Raw genomic sequence first — 19,642 nt, 5'->3', positions numbered from 1 at the left:
AGTTAGATGAACCAGGGCAGAAGTAAGGAGAATCACAATATTGACCCAAAGGAAACGACACGGACAGACTTTGGAGCACTGAGCGTTGCAGGGGCCAGTTGGGACTTTGGAAGGCAAACATAGTGAACTATGCCTCCTGCCTCTTGTCCGAGGTCCAGAGTTAGGAAAGACGTCAAGGGTGCAAAGAAGCTCGTATTTTCAGACAAAGACACTGTGTTCATTAATTTTGCTGAACTGTAATTAGTTACAAGAGAGGGGTCTACTGTGGAATCGGTGGAAAGTGGTAGCAATTAAAAAAAAATAAAATATTTTTTAAAGGAATAATAATAATAATAATAAATACCGATAACCTGTGATTTTAATGCAGTGAGCAGGGGCCAGTGTTATTTGTGGTTGAGACATCTGCTCTAACTACAAGTTCAAGGACCAATTGCTGATCATTAGGGGCCCCTCTGAGAACTATGTGCTGTCATCCAGGACTGGTACCAAAGTTGGTCATGATTCCAAAGACCAAGACTAGCAGGCTCTGCCCCCATATAAGGACAGTGGCAGTCCATCTTGTCAGATGTTTTATAAAGCGATTCTCCACTCTCGTTCACATACTTGTATTTTAGGCTGGTTTAGCTAAAATTCACCTATTTATCAATCAATTCTTTTTTCTAATCTCTTACCACCTCGCATTCTGCATTTCACAGAGTATGTTGAATATGTTTGTTGAATTTTTAAAATTTAATTTAATTGTTGAATTTTTCTAATTTTAAGAATAAAAAAAAATCAGTCAGAGGGGATCTCCACACCTGTCAAGTCTGACCTATACCTGAGAACCTCCTGCATATCCCAGACAAGTGGTCATCTGGCCCTTGTCAAATTATTCAACTAAATCTTGTTTGAAATCTTTCTGTCAGCAAAGACTCTCAAAGTGGCTTCTACATTCAGAAACAGAAGCAGAATTCTGGAGCTGGAAGGGACTTAAGGGGTTGCCATCTTGTCTAATCTGTTCCCAGCCAAGAATTTCCTCTATAACATCCCAGAGAAGTGGACCGCTACTTCTTGTTGGAAGACCTCTAGCAATGGGGAGCTCACCATCTCCCAAGCAAGCCCATTCTACTTGGGCATCATGCACCTATGAATGTTCTCCCAGAGCAGGTCTAAGCCTAATAGTGCTAATAGAGGCACACCTGTCCCTTTTTTTTTTTTTTTTTTGAGGGGTGGCTACAGAGCCTGGGGGAACAACAAATAATGACTTCAAGAATCATAAATCAATAAAAATCAATACATCATTTACTACTGAACAAACTATCTTAAAACCAATTTAATAAAAAACATGGTTTTAACAAGATCACCTCAACACCATCCCTCTCTGTAGCCATGGAAGTAGTAGATTTGTTATCTTTATTATTGAAAATCCTCTTTTCCCATCACTTAAATTTATGTGTATTCCCTTTTCTCTCTTCTGCCCAACTCCTACTGAGCCATTCTTAAAATAAAAACACATTTAGCAAAAGCAGCCAACAGACTAGAAGGTCTGATGCTCTACTCATTGGTCTTCACCTCCAATCTTCCACATCTATATGGAAATGGAAGAAGGGGACATTTATCACAATGTCCATCTCCTCTAGCACCATCATTACCCTACAAGGCACTTTTTCCTGAGCAGGTTCTGATGCCAAGAGTAGCTTCTAGACACAACTGGATCCTCACTTATTATACCTCCTGGCACCTTCTGGCTGACCAGATCAAGATAGTGGAGGACAAAGAAGAGGAAGAGCATCCTGGGAACCCTAGGCAGAGGCTATCTTCTTTCCAGATCAACTTTAACTGGCTGCTATCAGGAGATTAGCATGTTTGCCATGTATTCTCCAAAGTATTCTCCAAAGAAAGTGGAGGATCCTGAGAAATTCTTTGAAATACATCCAACAATCAAATAACGGGGATCGTTGGGAAGAGTTCTAGACTTGGGCAGACAGGGCATAATTGGATATTCTGGTTCAAAATTCTAGTTGAATTTTTCTGTAATTTCTCATTAAAAAGATTCTTTTCCTTTATCATAACTCATAGTATGGTATGGTAGGAAGAGAATAAGAGCTAATAGATGGGAAGTCAGTAGCTGTGGTCCTTCATTTTTAAAAAGGACCAAGTGACATCATGATGTCAAGGTATAGTGTAATGCCCTAGGGGCTGCCAAGATCAGTACCAGCAGGTCAGACCACAGTTCGGGCAGAGAATTCACAAAAGCATCCTAGGTCTAAGCTACAAGGGACCCGAGCAATTTCTCACCCTCATTTTCAGATGAGGAAACAAGGTTTAACTGGTAGTCCAAGGTCACGCAAATAACGGCAGCATTTGAATCCAGGTCCTCCAAATCCTTTGGGGCTACTTTCTAACTACAAATGGGATAAGTTTAGCCTACCTGAAGGTGCTCAGAGCTAAAAGGGAAACCTTGAGAAAAAGGTGCGAAGCAGGCTTCAGGGAATTCTGTCCCATCATCCACCGCCCAGTTCCCAGCACACATTAGGTACCTTCTCATGTACATACTGATGCCCCCCACCCACCCCCACTTCTGCCAAAGAACTAAGAACGCCCCCTTCCTCTGACTCCTGAATCTGACAATCATCCTTTAGGGTAGGATTTCAGAAATATATCATTCATTCCTTCAGTGAGATAAGAAATTTGAAGCACTTTGGAAAACTATGGTGTGTTTTTATATGAACGTTAGTTCCCAGAATCCCAGAATTTGGAATCCCAGAATTCCTGAATCAGAAGATAGAAACCCTGCACATAAGTGTCCAGCCTTTGCTTGAAACCTCCAGGCAAGCTCCTTTGACTGTTCAGTGGGCATAATAATATGAATATGAATGAACATGAGAATTGAAAGGATCTCAGAGACTCTCTAGTGGGGTCTGAATCTGACTCAGAATCCCCTTCAAGTCCCAGGAAGTGGCCATCCTCCCTTGAAGAACCCATAGAAAAGTGAGACCCTCTCTGCCCTCCAGGAGGTTACTTCTAAATACGAGGGACAACTCTAAAAACCCAGGTGATTCTTCGAAAGCAAAGCTTGGCCCACACAGACAAATCTGCTTTCTTATGTTCGGGTCCCAGGAAACAAAAGAAATCCTACGTGTGACCTTGGACTACACAAGCCTGGCGAGCAGACCCGGCTCGGATCCTGTCCTACAGGCTGCCACTTCCGAATCTCACATGTGGCCATGAAATCGTATTTATAAAACTAATACCTTATAAAAAGGAAGGCTGAGAAGTTAAACCTTCTTGGGATTAACATTATTGAGAGCTGTTAGGATGAGCCAGTGCCTGGGATGTAGACGGGAAAAAGCCAATGAACAAAAGCAGCACAAGGGAGCAACCTGCCCTCAGCCCCAGCCTTGGGGGCTCTGTTACAGGCTCAGGAGGGGGATACTGAGGCCACAGGTCACGGTGCAGTTGCATAACCACCGAGCTGGGGTCCTGGCCCACCAAGAGCTAAGGCTGGAGAAGGCGTGATGTACATGACGACACCCCGAGCCAGCACACGACTAGTGAGACAGACAATAAGCCTGTGGGAGTTCTGAAAGAGGAGAGAGATCTCTGTGGGCTGAGCTAACAGAATGGGTTCCCGGGGGAGGTAGGATGGCAGAGTGGGTAGGGTTAAGCTGGGGAGAGAGAAAAGAAGGGAGAGAACAGGTTGGGTATTCTTATGGGGGAGGCACAAGCAGGGACTGGGGTTGGTGCTCAGGTCAGTCTGAAGAGCTCAGTGGGAATGGAAATTTTGTATCAAGGAATGATGGGAAGTAAGACTGAAGGGGCAGCTATAGGATGGGGTCTCTGCTCTTAAATCATTTACTCTCTCTGGGCCTCAGTTTCCACAACTGTAAATGAGGGTGTTGGACTAGATGGCCTCCAAGGTCCCTATGAATGAAAAGCTAATTTAAAAATTTATTATTTCTTTTTAAGTAAAAAAAGTCAGATGGAGCTGCAGATTCTCTCTTGCCAAGTGATACGCTCGACTTCAGGGGTAATTTGAGGTAGCTAGGTGGGCTCCATGGATAGAAGATGAGATTCAGACTCGAGTCAAATGCAGCATAGGATACTCCCTAGTTAGGTGACCCTGGACAAGTCACTTGGGGGCTGAATGCCTCAACTTTCTCCACTGCAAACTGGGGAGAATATTAATCCATAACACCTCAGATGATGAGGGTAAAAGGAATAAATATTTCTAAAGTGCTTAAAGCAACATATAAATATTAATCACTGTAATCATTATCACCATAACCTCCCAGCAAGACTGCCCAAGAGTGCCCATGTGCTTTCTAGTCAGGATTTGGGACATTCAAGGCTATTTATCTGCTCAAGATTTCTATTACACTCGGACAGACATGACCTTCTCAGTCCTCCCAAAAGCTATTCACTATGGACAGAAAATAATTAGGCCTGTTTTTACCTTCTAAGCCAGCAAGGAAGAGGCTAACGGGAAAGGAGTTGGACCCTGAATGCAGGAGAGCAGAAAGGAACAAAAATTTGTTAATTCTGAGGTTAAGAATCTGGGTGAGCCAAGGACAGTGGTGCACTGGACAGAAACGGGGAACTCTGGGAGATGAGCAGAGCTAGAGGGAAAGATATCGCAAACTCAGCATGTTTAAAACAGAACCTCTCTAGTAGATATCCAGGGCCAAATGTCCAACAGGCAGATACAGGACAGGAGCTTGCGGCGGACTCTCAGGAATGGGCCCTCTGGGTCTTCAGGAGCACCTGAATCCATGGGAGCCCATCCACACCAGTGGAAACACATTGTAAAGCTCAGCCCAGGCTGGTGGATTGTGTATGACGGGAGGCTAAGTTATTAGGGCCTATGGACTGCAGAATCCAAGACCACTTGGGAACAAGGACAAGAAAGAGAAAGCTCATGTAAAGAGATCATGACTAAGGGCTATTTGCAGGACTAGAGAGGACCTCAGAGGCGGTCTAGTCAAACACTCTCATTCTAGACAGAAAGAAATCCAGAAAAATTAAGTGCATCTCCCAAGGTTCCCCCAGGCAGGATGGGACTCAGGCAGGAGTCATCCCCAGGCCCTTTGCCTCCAAACCCACGCCTCCCTGGAGTACCACACACACACTGAAGTGTTTGTTCCCCATCCAACACAACCTGATTTAGCTTGTGTTCTCACCGGGTGACAGACAAGCTGGATCCCCCTTTGGAGGGGAGTGACGTTGCGCTCTTCCCACTCTCCTTTCTCTGATAATCTTACTAGCTAGCTCTCATTTCTCTTGGTCTCCCTTCCCCCAGGAATCATCTCCTCCCACCCTTTCCAAACTCAACAGCGCTCCTTTTTTTTCAGAGCCATCTCTTGATTTCTGATCTCCTGAAAATGAAAGGGATGGCAGAAGACTGATGCAATCTCCCCTTGCTGATTCTCTAGGTGATCGAGGACATGAATGGCCATAAATGGCTGGAGGCTTTTTTGGACATTATGGGAGTTTCAGAGTACTATCCTAATGCAATAAACATCCCCTATTACTGCAAAATGAAGTAACAGCAACCTTGGGTAGATTAAGTCTGTACATTATCAAGGCAGAATCAATGAAAAAAGCTTCAATTTGTCCTTTCCTTCAGATGCCGTGCTCCCCCCAAATTAATGAACTTCCTTAAGGAAATTAAAGAACAATGTTTATGAGAATTTCTATGTGGAAAAACAGGTCAGTTTTGATCTAGAGTGAATCGAGATTATATGCTACGTCACAGCACTTGGAAGGATGAAATTACTATTATTATTACTAGTATTAGGCAACATTTTTTAACGTTTCTAACAATTTTTTCAATTAAATAACTGTTTGGGTTGACTAGTTCTGTCTCTAGATGGGGCAGAATACTGGCTCTGGTATTGACTGGAAATCTGGACAATTCACTTAACCTACTCCCTGGGCCTCAGATTCCCCATAAATTGTACAAAGGGGGTAACATCTGGAAAATGAGGAGAGTTATACCAGGCAACTTCTAAAGCCCCTTTGAGTTTAAATTCACACTCCTGTGGGAATTGGATAATAATTAGAGCTGTTCACTAGGGTCTGGGCTTCCCTGAACTGATAGATATTTAAGAATGAGATGAATGCCCAGGCTTTCTCCTCCAACTTTTCCCTGTCCCCAATCAGGCTTGTTACGCCTGTGTTTATATCTTAAAGTGACTCCAACCTAACTTATCAGCCTTACTGTCTTCCTCAGCCAAACTGTCCTCAGTTCCTCACATACAATGTTCCATCTCTCAGTCTCAATGTCTTTGCATTTCTTGTCCCCATCCCTGGAATTACAGAGAATGTCTTTTCTTCTCTTCTGATCTCAAGGAATTCTTTAAATTTCTTTTGAGACACACCTCCAGCACTCCCTTCTACAGAAAATCTTTGCTGCTCTCCCTCCCCAACAGTTATCGCTCAGTCTTCCTAATTATCTTTATCTGGTATAAAGGAGTGACCATTCACTTGGCTGGAGTTTTTGAGAAAAGCTAATACTCAGACAAATCTGCTTTGATAAACTTGTGTGGGGCATAGGTCTGCTCAATTTACAAGGAAAGCAGTTAGTCTCACTGTGAGTTCTGAGACCAGCATTTGCTCATTTTGAAGATGACAAATGAGTAGGAGAGTGAATGGAGAATACAGCATGCTTTGGCCACTTGGATTTAAAGAAATAGAGATCTTTTATATCAATATTGGGGGAAAATATGGATATCAGAGGGAATTTATGACAGAAGTAATTCATTTGATTGTACAACGTGAGAGTTTGATTACTAACAGGAAGCTTAGAAGAGTTCCTTTTCAATCTGAACTCAGAGAGAAGGCAGAGAGGAGGACTCAGGTTCTAACTCATTTGCATTTAACTCTCTAGCAAGGGCTCTTAGCCATATTTGTGTATCATACTCCTGAGCAGCTTTCTGAGCAAGCTCGGAATCATGTCTTTAAATGTATAAAGTAAACGACAGCGGATTCCAAAGTAAGTCAATTAAATGGAAATTCAGCGAGTGAAATATTTCTTAAAACCAAGTTTGTGGTTCCAGAGCAAAGAATTCTAAATCTGAGGTCCCCAAAAATACTGCAGCATGTGTTGAGTGCTTGTCACCAAGGAAATGGCAGGCCCAGTACCTGTCTGTTTGTCTTGGGCAAGGTTGCCACTGCTGACTAGTGCAAACAATTGTGCAAACACAATGCCTCTCACAAAGGGGCTGAAATGCCTTCGGGCTCTTCAGCTGGACCACGTGTTTCCTTCAAGGGGTTTATTCCTGGGTCACCACAAGGCCTTTTAGTCACTAACAGCTCTGGCAGGAGGGGAAAGACACTTGGGACACCAGACAAAGATGAACACAGAAAGAATTGAAAGAGATCACCAATGAAATGACAAGGTGTCCAAGGGTTCCATAAAGTGAGGGTTTGCCTCAAGGACTCTGGGACCTCATCATTGAGGATATTCTCCCCAGTGGGGCACATCATACTCCATTCACTCCTGCCCACCATCTGTCCAGAGCACCTCTTGTTCACACTCTTCCATAAACACTCTGGAGGAGGCGGCTCCATTGACCATGTTCTTGACATGAGTGTGGCTACCACCACCACTTACCAGCAGATTCTTTTTTACTCTCACTACATGATTTATCTTCCCTTTTCTTGGCCATACAAATTTGCATCTAAATATATTAAATGTACTTAGATTCTATATCATAAAATACATTAAATATATAATGTATGTATATGTTTAAACACCCTACGTATCTCTAACAGGAAATAACACAACAGATGCAAAAAAATTGCAACTAAAAGGCAGAATCATTTAATTAGGTAATTTCCTAACTTGGGAAAATCATAGAGAATACCAGGCAGTCACTGAAAGATCTCCAAATATCCTCAGTACTTTCAAGAGCTTCAACAAATTAATCTCTGACCATAGCAGAATGTAGCAAGGGGTAGTCAAAGACCACAATAAAGCAATCAGTAGCTAGTGAGAAAGAGGGTGGTGGGTATGGAGTCAGCAGAGACCCGGATGTGTGTCCCACCTCAAATAGTTATAAGATGTGTGACCTGTTTCCTCATGTGTGAAATGGGGAGATATAGAGATGACTGAGCCTAGAGCCAGGAAGAGCTGAGTTCAAATCCAGTCTCAGACATTTATTAGCTATGCAACCTTGGGCAAGTCAATTAAGCCCGTTTGCCTCAGTATCCTCATCTGTAAGATGAATTGGAGAAGGAAATGGCAAAGCACTCCAGTCTCTCGGCCAAGAAAACCCCATATAGGGTCACAAAGAGTTGGACATGGATGAAACCACTGAACAACAAAAATAACTATAAGTATATCCCTCCCTTACAGAGTTTCAGTCAGGCTCCAATGAGATTATGTAGGTAAAAGGGTTGGCAATTTTAAAGTGCCATAAAAATGCCAATTATCATTATCAGCAATGAGCCTTGGGGATGCTGGTCAAATGACTGCTTGATCATCCCTGAAGGCCTGCCCATGCTCGGGTGGCAGTGTGGCAGCAGAGTTGGCAGGGGATACCGAAAGACAAACTTTTCAGTAAGGTCATACATGAGCAGGAAGTAGCAAAGACTGAAAAAATTCTGTCCCTAGATAGTGGGCACTAGAGAAACAGGTAAAGTCATAAAAGAGTCATCGGAAATTGCTGCGGTGTTCAAAGACAGGCTCGAAATAGATCCTGGGCCAGAAAGGCTTGTTGTGTCTGAGCTAGCCAACCTGGGATATTCAATTTATGCCGCAACCTTGCAGGGTAATTCTGGAGACACACGACAGCAGAGCAGTTAGTGATCCCGGGAAGAGAGCCAGGAAAAAAAAAAGCATTTGGATCAGGTGATAAGCATACCAAGAAACAAAGGTCTCCTGCAAAGGCTACAGCTCTTGCCATAGCTAAATTTACATTGGTTTGAGATTGGAGCAGAGCAGGAAAGTTCTCATTTGCACCTGTTAGAACAGAGGTTGAACCTGACTGTAAAGTCCAGATGGTCGAGTTCTGGGAACCCACATTGCTCCTATTAGTGGCTTTTGAGGTCACTTGCTATTGGGACTTTACAGATTGTAAACCATGCCAAGGGAATATAGGTTTCTGCAGCAGAAAATTGGTAGTCAAATGGACAATTGGCAGAATCAGAAAAATCAAGAGAAATTTTGTTTCTCTGCTGATAGTTTGTAGTTCGCCTCTGATTTGAAGCCAGTATTCACATTTTATACTTAGTCAAACAAGGCAGCAAATATTGTATGGTAATTGGAGTGTAAGCTGAAGATAAAGACCAATATGTTTATTATATTGAACAATTCTTAGCTGCAAAACTGGAGTTGACCATGATGTGGAAATCTAGCAATGTTTCCATGAGATACTGACCATAAGTTGCAGGACTAAGGTAAAATGTTTTTGAAAAATATGTTTGCAAGGGCAGCTGGATGGTGAAATGGATAGAGCACCAGCCCTGGAGTCAGAAGAACCTGAGTTCAGATCTGGTCTTGGACAGCTAACATTTACTAGGTGTGTGACTTGAACAAGTCACTTTATCCCAACTGTCTTGCCTATATATATTTGCAAATGTTCCCAGTAAACAGATGGAAATGGATAAAAATGTGATCACAAGAGGATAGATACAGAATGGTTGTTATTGCTATTAGTTTTTATTTTATTTTATTTTTATTTTTTCTTTTCTTTTTTTTTTTTGTTATTGCTATTAGTTAAATTATATTGTTATGATCAGTAGTCCTGATTATATAGTCGTGTTGGGTTTTAAAATTTCTTTCTATTTATTTTGTTTGCTTTTGTTAGTTGTTTCCAACTTATTATGAAATTTTTAAAAGAATCATGTTAACTGACAACTTTTGAAAAAAAGTCATGAAAAAAAGGAATTAACAGAAATTCCTTAGGTATACAGAGCCAGGAAAAATGATTGGCGTTAAGTGACTTGCCCAGGGACACACAGCTAGGAAATGTTAAGTGTCTGAGTTCAGATTCGAATTCCTGACTTCAGGGATGGTCCTCTGTCCACTGTGTCACCTATATGTCCTCAGATAATTTACTTTTTAACAGTAACGAGTAACGAACAGTTACTCGTGTTTTTTTTTTTTTCTTTTAGACAAACTTATACTAAATATCAGATTATTTGGAAAACTAAAAAGTAGGAATATTTATTTATTTTTAAAAATTATTTAATAAACAGGAAGGTAAAGGCAGTTAAGAACCCAATATTTTGAGTTTTATTATTGCTAAAACAGTTAAGGCCCAGCCAGGCCTTCTAGATTTCTGATTTAGGGCTTTTTAAATCTCCCACAAAGGATCTATGGGAGATCTTTTCCCTCCACCTTATGATCTTTTTGTGGATACCAAGGCATACTTAGGATGTCTATCTATTCTCATTTTTTTTCTCCTTCTTTTCCCCCTTCTCCTCCTCTCTCGCCTTCCCTCTTTCTGTTTGTCTCTTTTTCTGGTCACTCATGTCCTTCACAAATCTTATGCTACTTCTCTCATGGGAATCCTCTTTGGGAATATGTAAAAGTCTCCTCGTATTTAAATCGAATATAACAAGCACCCAATAGTTTTTCTTAATTCAGTCATGTCCAACTTTCTCTGACCAAATTTGGGTTTTTTAGCCAAGATATTGGAATAGTTTGCTATTGCCTTCTCCAGTTCATTTTGTAGATGAGGAAACTGAGGCATATAGATCAATAGTTAAGTTTAAAAATCTATTTTATACCAAGGCAGTAGTTGACACTTTTTTGCTTCCACTCAAAAAAATTGTCAAATCCTGATTGAAAGGAATAGCTTCAGATCTAACAAAGTTTGGTTAATTTAAATAGCCTTCAGAGCTCTTTTGAATGCATTTGATATCAGATGCTTCTTCCAGAAATGATTCCCATTCAAGAAGTCACTGCATCTTAGGGAAATGATATAACTTGTCCAAAGCACACATTCAATCCTAGAACTGAGGCTTGAACCCAAGTTGTTCGAGTCCTTTTTTCAAATTTATTGTGTGCGTGTGTGTGTGTGGGGGGGGGGTTGTAGGGATGGAGGGAGGGCAGTGTACTGGACTAAATTGCTCAAAACATTTTAGTTGTATAACCTTTAGCAAGTCACAATATCTTAATTTCTTCCTCTGTAAAAAATGGGGGTAGACTCAATGACCCCTCCTGTCCCTTAAGCTTTTAGTCTATGATCCTTCGATTGGTTTAGAGTTAAGCATATATTTTGGTCTAGAATTTTTAATGGGGTGAGATTCTTGTGAGTCTTTCAAACAACATCTCTATTTCCATTTTGTTCCAGCAATAATAGCAAGAGTATTGACTCAAAATTTATAAATTCCTGTGAAGCAGGTAATACAATTATTATTTCCATTTTATAAATGAGGAAACTAAAACTCACAGAGGTTAAATGAGTTGGCCACAGGTTTTAACTAAGAAGCATCTGGAACAAAGTTCAAATATTGGTCTCAGGACTCCAAGTCTAGCATTCCCTTCAAACTGGGGCCTAGAGATCATGCCAGAGAGAAGCTAAGCCTTATAGCTCCCTATTCTTTAGGACCTCCTCTTTACCCAGGGGCCAAGTTTCAGTGTTCCTATAGGTATCACCTCTGAGAAGTGCAAACAAACCCCCACTCACACAGTCTTCAGATGTGGAGGATAACTGGAATAGTAAAATATTCCATTTACCATCCCTGGATTTTCCTAGGTGAAAATTTGATTTCTAGGCAACAGTATCTCTATGTATCCTCTCGCCAATTCCTTGAAATTTTGTGTTTGCATCCCTAGCACCTAGCACAGTGCTGGATACAAAGTAATCTCCAGATGCTTTCCATTGCTTCAGAACAGATGAGATAACATGTTAAAACACTTTCTTCCTTCTTCCCCGGTTCCCAATCTAGGAGTCATCCTGGATTCTTCCTTCTCTCTCAACATCCTTTATGAAATATGGTGGCAAGGCCTGTTACCCTCCCTCTGCACCAGCTCTTTGCACTGCCCCCATCCCAGGGCAGGCGCTCAGCTGCTGGTCTCAAAGCTCTCCTCATTCCAGGTGATTTTCCTAAAGGAAGGTCTTATGTGCCTCTATGCCTCAATAAACTCCACGGCTTCCCATTGCCCCCAGGAGCAAATACAAAATTCTCTGTTGGCAGAAGGACTCTGGATCTTACTCTTCACAGGGGTTTTTCCTTAATCACCAAACCTAATGGCCTTCACTCAGTCCTCATCCTTCTGGACCTCTTGATGATCTTGGACAATGTCACTTTCCCATCTAGGAAAAGTTTCTCCTTGAGGTTTTTCTTCTATTTGTCCTTCCACCCCTTGGCCTCCTTTACTGGATATCTCTATATAGTCACTTCTACCCTTTTCTCTTTCCCTTCTATATACCAGTTTTCTTGATGATCTCATCAACTCCCAAGGGTTAAATTACTATCTCTATGCAGATGGTTCCCAGATCTGTACAGGGTGTACCAATTGCCTTAGTGCAATTTTAAACTTAATAAGCTTTTAACAATATATATTATTTACTTTAAAATTCCATTTTATTTTCAGTTCCAAGTTCTTCCTCTCCCTACCTATAGGGTAGGCAAGAAAAACAAAATCTTTTTCAAATGTGTATAATCATGCAAAACAAATTTTAACTACATCCAAAAAGAAAGCAAGAAAGAAAAAAGCCAAATGAACAAAGAAAATATGCCTCAATCTGCCCTCTGAGTCTGTCAGTTCTCTAGCATGTTTCATCAGATACCCTTGCAGAATTGTGATGGGTCATCGTGTGGACTGGAGTTCTTAAGTCTTTCAAAGTTTTTGTCAAAATTGCTATTATAATATAAATTGTTCTCCGATTCAGTTCACTTCGTTTTGCATCAGTTCATACAGGTTTTCCTGAAACCCTCTCCGTAATTTCTATACTGCATTAGGATTTCATTACTTAGTAAACCCTTGGGATTCCCTGTATATTTAAGCTTCCTCAGTTCCACTGCTTCCTCAGTTCCACTCCCCTACCACAATTGTTATTTGGCTATTTCAAGTTGAATGTCCCTTAAGTATTTCAAACTTATAGAACCAAAGCAAGATTTATTCTCTTTCCTTCCTCTTTCCACTCTCCTCTTCCTGCTGAGGGTCCATCTGTCCTTCCAAGTCATCCAGGCTCACCACTTTGTTCTCACTCCCATGCATGCCATATATACCCCACCCACTGCCAATCTTGTCTCTTTTACCATGATATAATCTCACCTATGTCCTTTTCTCTCTACTTGTATAGGGCCTGGTGACTACTTTCTTGAACTATTATAAGTTCCTGCTAATTGGATTCCCTTCCGCACTCTAGTAGATTGTCTACTCTGCTTTCAATGTAATTTTCCTAAGCATTTTGACCACGTCATCCATCTGTCTTCTCCCAGTCCCCTAAACTGAACAACCTGCAGGATGAAATGCTTGGCCTTTCTGTTCTGTTTATTCCCTCCCTGGACTCTCTGACCCAACTTCACTGATCGGCTTTCATTCCTAGATGCTTTCTCCTCATCTCCACCTCCCAACTTCATTCAGGGCTTTGCTCAAAACGTACCTTCCAACCTCTTCCCCTGGTAATCATGAGACCATTCATGTCACGTATACATGTAATTACTTGCATGTTGTTCCCCCTTTCCCTTCAAAATGTAGCTCCTTGATTTACATGAACTGATGCTGAGTGAAATGAACAGAACCAGGAGATCATTATATACCTCAACAACAATACTGTATGAAGCTGTATTCTGATGGAAGTGGATTTCTTTGACAAAGAGACCTAACTCAGTTTCAATGGATCAAAGATGGGCAGAAGCAGCTACACCCAAAGAAAGAACACTGGGAAATGAATGGAAACTATTTGCATTTTTGTTTTTCTTCCCGAGTTATTTTTACCTTCTGAATCCAATTCTCCCTGTGCAACAAGAGAACTATTTGATTCTGCATACATATATTGTATCTAGGATATACTGCAACATATTTAACATATATAGGACTGCTTGCCATCTAGGGGAGGGGGTGGAGGGAGGGAGGGGAAAAATCAGAACAGAAGTGAGTACAGGGGATAATGTTGTAAAAAAATTTACTCTGGCATGGGTTCTGTCAATAAAAAGTTATTATTAAATAAATAAACAAATAAATAAATAAATAAATGAAATGTAGCTCCTTAAGGGCAGAGAGTGTTCCCAGGACACTACCTAGCACATAGTAGGTACTCAATAAATGCTTATTGACTACTCCAAACCTTTGGTTTTCTCTTTAAGGACATGACTATCACTTTCTCTCTCAGCTGAGGACCTCAGGCTCACCTCACTGAGAAGTCTTATTTGCCCTCATCTTTCCCTTCCCACGCCTCAAAGAGAGGTCCTCTTGTCTTTGCTCTCATAATACAAAAATGAAGGCCTCTTTTTCAAGGCTGATGCCTTTACTCCTGCTCTTTTGGTAGGAGAAACATAAATTCCATACAAATAGGGCTAATTTCTTTCTTTAAAAAGCAATGAATCAGATTTAGAATCCCAGGAACTGAGGTGTGACCTTTGACATCATGCTAGTCAAGTAGAAGTGAACAAGACCTGGGTACCTTCCCAGGTAAAGAGAAGTGTCTATTCTATTTACTGGAGGGACTTGGTCATATAGGAGTAATTTGGACTTCAGTCCGAAGTCCTGAGGAAGTCTGCCTCAGGAACAAAGAAAAGAAAATGAGGAGGGCCGCCAATTCAAGCCTTTACCTGAGACCCAGCAGAAAAGCTGCCGTAGACCTAAAGAGCTTCAGTCAAAGTTCTTCTAGAGCAGGGGGTTATGCCTTAGGCATACTAGCTCTCTAAGTCAGAGCTTACTTTCCCCCTAATACCAGACAGACTCTTGGGGGAAGAATGGATCACAGATTTGAGAGAGGGTGTCTTCTGACATTCTCTGTAATTTCACTAGGAGCTCACTTTATATCACTTGCTACAAGCTAATCAACTCTGGCTGACTGATAACAATAAACTCTGACATTGGGAAATCACCCTACAACCCATAAGAACTCTTTTAGAGTACCAAAGGTAGCTAGTATCAACATTCTGGGAAACTGACACAACAGTGAGAACTGGAGTGTCATAAGGAAGGAAGGAAGGAAAGAATGAAGGGAGGAAAGAAGAAAAGAAAGGAAGGGAGGAGAGTAAAGAAAAAAAGGAAGAAAGGTGGGAGAGAGAGAGAGAGAGAGAGAGAGAGAGAGAAGGAAGTTTTCAATTTTTCAAATGCCACTGTTTGCTCTCCATGCCACCCAAAGTGAATGACAGCATGGTCTACCTCTCAGAATGAGTTTTGGGATCAGGGAACTTGGTTTTGAAATCTGGCTCCTGACATGTCCTAACTGTGTGACCTTGGGAAATGTCACTTAACCTCTCTGACCTTTCTCATCTGCCAAGTCGGGAGCATCATCATCCTTGCACTACCAAAGTTAGGGAGAAAGCATTTTCTTTGCTCTAGAAATGCCATCACTGCCATGTGGCACTTCGATGATTTCAACGAGTTGATAGCAACTGAGAGAAATTTCAGGTGTCATTGTGCCCATTGAGAAATTGAAGATCAGTGATGTTAGCTGCTTTGCTTGGGGTGGTAGGTATTTATCCAAGAGGGCAGATATTTAAGGCTGGTTTGCCAGACATGTTTTAGCCACAAAGTGGTAAATTATAAGTTCTTTGAGGGCAGAGATGGTCTTTTGCCTCTTTTCTGTACCCCCAGAATCTGGCATAAATCTCACACTAAAGCGCTTAAATGTTTACTGACTGATTTCTGGCTTGAGGGTCTCATACCCGTGACAGTTCTCAAGGATTCAACATTGGCTTGACTATTTACAAAATAAATTAATTCCAATTTCTGGAATAGCTTCAGTTTTGTTTTGTTTTGTTTAAACAGAATGCCATCCATTGAGAGCTGCTGCTACACTGGATTTTATTGTTTGCTATTAAACAGTGGGAGAGTTACTGTCTGCTGTTTTGCTTTTCTACAGGCACCACAGACATGGAAATAAATATATTTTCAATTGAATTAAATTTTAAAAATTATTAGGAACCTATAGTTTAGACCCTGGGGATATGAAAGATGCTTCCCCTCAAGGGTCCATTCCACAAAAACAAAACATTTCCCCCAAATAAAAATACCAGGTGTGGGGGAGAGAAAGGAGATGTTGTGTCTTAGAGGGGTGGTTTTTGTGCCTTATTTTCCGTGATCCTATTTAAGGGCTAGAAATACTGGAGTGGTTTGCCACTTTCTTCTCTGGCTCACTTTACAGATGAAGAAACTGAGGTACACTGGATGAAGTGACTTGTCCAGGGTCACACAACCAGAAAGTGGCTATGACCATGAGTCTTTCTGCCACCAGGCCCAGCACTCTACCCACTGTGATGAATTAATTTCATCCATGACAAAGAAAAACTCTCATGGGAGAATGTACTGACCCTGACAGGTTTTTATTTCTTTTAAATATCATCATAGATTTATAGCTGAAAAAGAACTTAGAGGCCATCAATTATAAGGTCTTTGTTTCACAGGTGGGGAAACTGAGGCCCAGAGGAAGGATATTACTTGGCTAGTGTCTCTTCACTTTATAGCAATCAGGAGACTACGCAATCATATGGGACAAAATGAGAGCCAGGATCTGACTCCCAGCCTCGAATTAATAATCAGCATGTCTTCTCCGGCACCACTCTGCTCATCGTATCCTCAATGTGAACTCTCATTTCCATATGGTCTTGCAGTACTTCCCTAAAAAAGGACTAAAGGAAGTCTCCGTGTTTCAAGTCAGGAAATTCAGACTGAGAGGTTAAAGGATTTTTGTGGGCTCTTATATAGTATGTAACTATTGCTTGCCAGAGGCAAAATTTGAACCTGGAATCATTGCATTTTCTCCACTACAGACTCTAGCAAACTAGGGATTTTAAGAAGTCCTTTGTCTTTTGCTCCAGTCAATGCAAAGGATTTTTTTTTTAAAAAAAAAGTTTTAATAAAGCAACCTCCTATTAGAATGCATGAACAAAAGAATAACCTAAGAAAGTTAGACTACAATCATGAGTGCCATTTTAAAGATTTGTCTTAAAAGTACGTCCAGAGAATACCAGGTTTGAAGAGAGAACCAAACAATAATGCAAAGGATTATTGATGTGATCTGTATATGTACCATACCTCGCCTACCATACTGAGAGCTGTGTCTTAGCCCCCAGCCCTTAGCACCATACGTGGCATATAGTTCCTGAGGCCTACAAGGATTTGAATTGCGAAAAAAGTAGCTGAAATTAGCTATGGAGAGATAGCCACAAACAAATAAGCAAAACAACAAACAAAAAAAAAAAGTGAGAAAGCATAAATGCTGAAAGATCCTGAGAAATTTCTGGATTCAGGATGGAGATCCAGAATGCAGGTCTTCATTCTGAACTACCCTGAAGGAGAGATGGAAGGCAGCATGTGCCAGCTGAGTCAAATCAGCAGCCTGACTGTCAGCTCTCCTCAGATACTGGTGGAGATAGCCAGGATGTTGAACCCACGAGCACTGGGACATCAGTGGCCCTGGGATGGATAGCCCTGTTCCCAGCCCAGCCTTAACCTCTGTAAGTGAGGAAAGCAATCATGACAAAAGAAGGGCTCACTCTTCACATTGTCATCAATATCAGCTACTGACCGTTACGAATGGGGAGGGGAGCCCAAGGAAGCCCTGGGCTTGGCAGGGCTCACACTCTCAAAATACTCAGCCTGCAAACCCTGGAAGGAGTGCCCCCAATCTAATGTTTTGGGAGGGACTCTAAACCCTTCTTCCTCGGAAGCTACAACAATTGAATATCCAGAACCAAAAGTTCTTGCCGTTGACGTTTTTCACACTTTCAAATCGTTTCACCTCAAAATTGGATAGGGATTATTGGTGGAAACAGGGATAAAGTGGCTATGCTCTACAAATTGTGTAGATTGACCTTTTCCTTGGTGTTGAAGAACACACACACACACACACACACACACACACACACACACAAGTTTTCTTCTCATCTTTTTGGCCCTGTTCCTGACATAAATGAAGCACATGTCCTCTCTCTCTCTCTCTCTCTCTTTCTCTCTTTGTCTCCCCTTTCTCTGCCTCTCCCTCCCACTTCCCCCTATCTGTCTCTTCTCTATTTTCTCCCTTCTCTCCCTCCTTTTCCTCTCCATCCTCTAGCTGTTAACGTTCTCTACCTCTTGAAATCACTTTGTATTATTTTGTCATGCTTTTGATTTACTTCTCTGTGTGTGGGTTGGATTCTCCCTAAGGAGCCAGGTTTTGTTTTTGTATGCCAGCACCTTTATATACCTAGCACCTAATAGCACATAGTAGGTGCTTAAGAAAAACTCCTAAGGCTTGCTGAATTTATTTCAAATACCTGATGATGCTGACAAACCGACCCTGAATGTGCAGTTGGAAGACACCGGCAATATCTGAAAGCTTTGCAACCACAAATCAAAAACTTTCAACGTAAGCTCCACATCCTAGAAACATATTCGGAAGAGAGAATCATCTCACTGAGGTCATTTGAAAACTAAATAATTGATCACTAAGGCAAACGCTGACTTTCCTTACTTCAGGGTGTGATCTCATCCCTCCAACGGCACAGATTGCAGCCCATCCATACCTGACCATCCCGGGTGAGTCATGCCAATGTCCTCCCATCGATCTGCCACAGGAGGGCCACCCTAAGTGCTGCGGGCTTTCCTTTCCTGCCATTGTGAGGCTCTCAATGGAGCCCAGAGGCTGTCCATCAGTCATTCCCCATTCCCACCATGTGACCAGCCCATCTTTTTTTGATAACATCCTTTCCCCTGCTTCTCTTTTGTAAACAGGATCAATTTGGAAAATAAGGAAGATTCTCTTGGGAGGGAGCCCAGTGCACGCGTTAAGTACGCTGCCATATCCGAAGCCTGCGCTTTAAATAATAGTCTCCAGCACAGAGTGTGCCCCCACTTCCCTTTCTCCCGGCCACTTTAAATAGCCCTGGGCACCTAAGATCCTCGGAGAAAAGCTTCTGAACTGAAGCACACAGAAAGCTGCCAATAAAAGAACAGATCCGAAAGCCTTCTTGCCGCCCCAGCTTCTACCAGAAAGAGAAACATCATGCCTTTTGGGGACGGCTCGACTTGCGATAATTCAGGACCCGAGCCCACCGCCTCGCTAGCTTTTCCCGGGGACAGTAGGCGCTGGTTATCACTCACAGGGCTGCCCCCCCCCCCTTTCCCTGCGCTTTCTGATTGAACTTTAAGCTTTCCCGTTTTTTCCATCCAAATTTAAGTAAAATCGACGGCCAGAAGAAGCAAAGAGATGCCAGTGGCTTCCTCTCCAGACCCGGAAAGCAAGCTCCTAGGAGCAGCCCCCATCTTCTCCGAAACGCAAGCGGATCCCGAAGGGAAGGCTGGGGAAGGAAGGGAGACCATCGGCCAGGTTGCAGGCTGCCGGCTCCCCAGCGCCGGCCGGGGCTTTGCCCCCGATGCCCTCCACAGACCCGAACGGGCTCGGGGAAGTTCAGCCCCGACTCGGGACTGCAGGGGCAGCGTCAGGGGATAACGTGCGGGATGGGAAAGGAGAAATGTCCACGGCGAGCACGCAGACGGGCAGAGGCAGAGCAGCTGTCAGCGGGCTCGGGGAGCGCGGCTCCTCTCCCG

At 42.2% G+C, this 19,642-nt stretch overlaps 1 protein-coding gene across 2 annotated transcripts in view; it reads right to left on the bottom strand.

The window, feature by feature from the left end:
* The window catches only part of MAP3K13 (mitogen-activated protein kinase kinase kinase 13), a 145,483-nt gene that overhangs the window by 42,756 nt on the left and 83,085 nt on the right, over positions 1–19,642 (bottom strand). The window lies entirely within an intron of this gene.

This window comes from Antechinus flavipes, chromosome 4 (genome assembly GCF_016432865.1).
Source record: "Antechinus flavipes isolate AdamAnt ecotype Samford, QLD, Australia chromosome 4, AdamAnt_v2, whole genome shotgun sequence".
NCBI lineage: Eukaryota > Metazoa > Chordata > Mammalia > Dasyuromorphia > Dasyuridae > Antechinus > Antechinus flavipes.
Note: the sequence above shows the minus strand (reverse complement) of the source record. Positions and strands in the feature narration are given on the sequence as shown.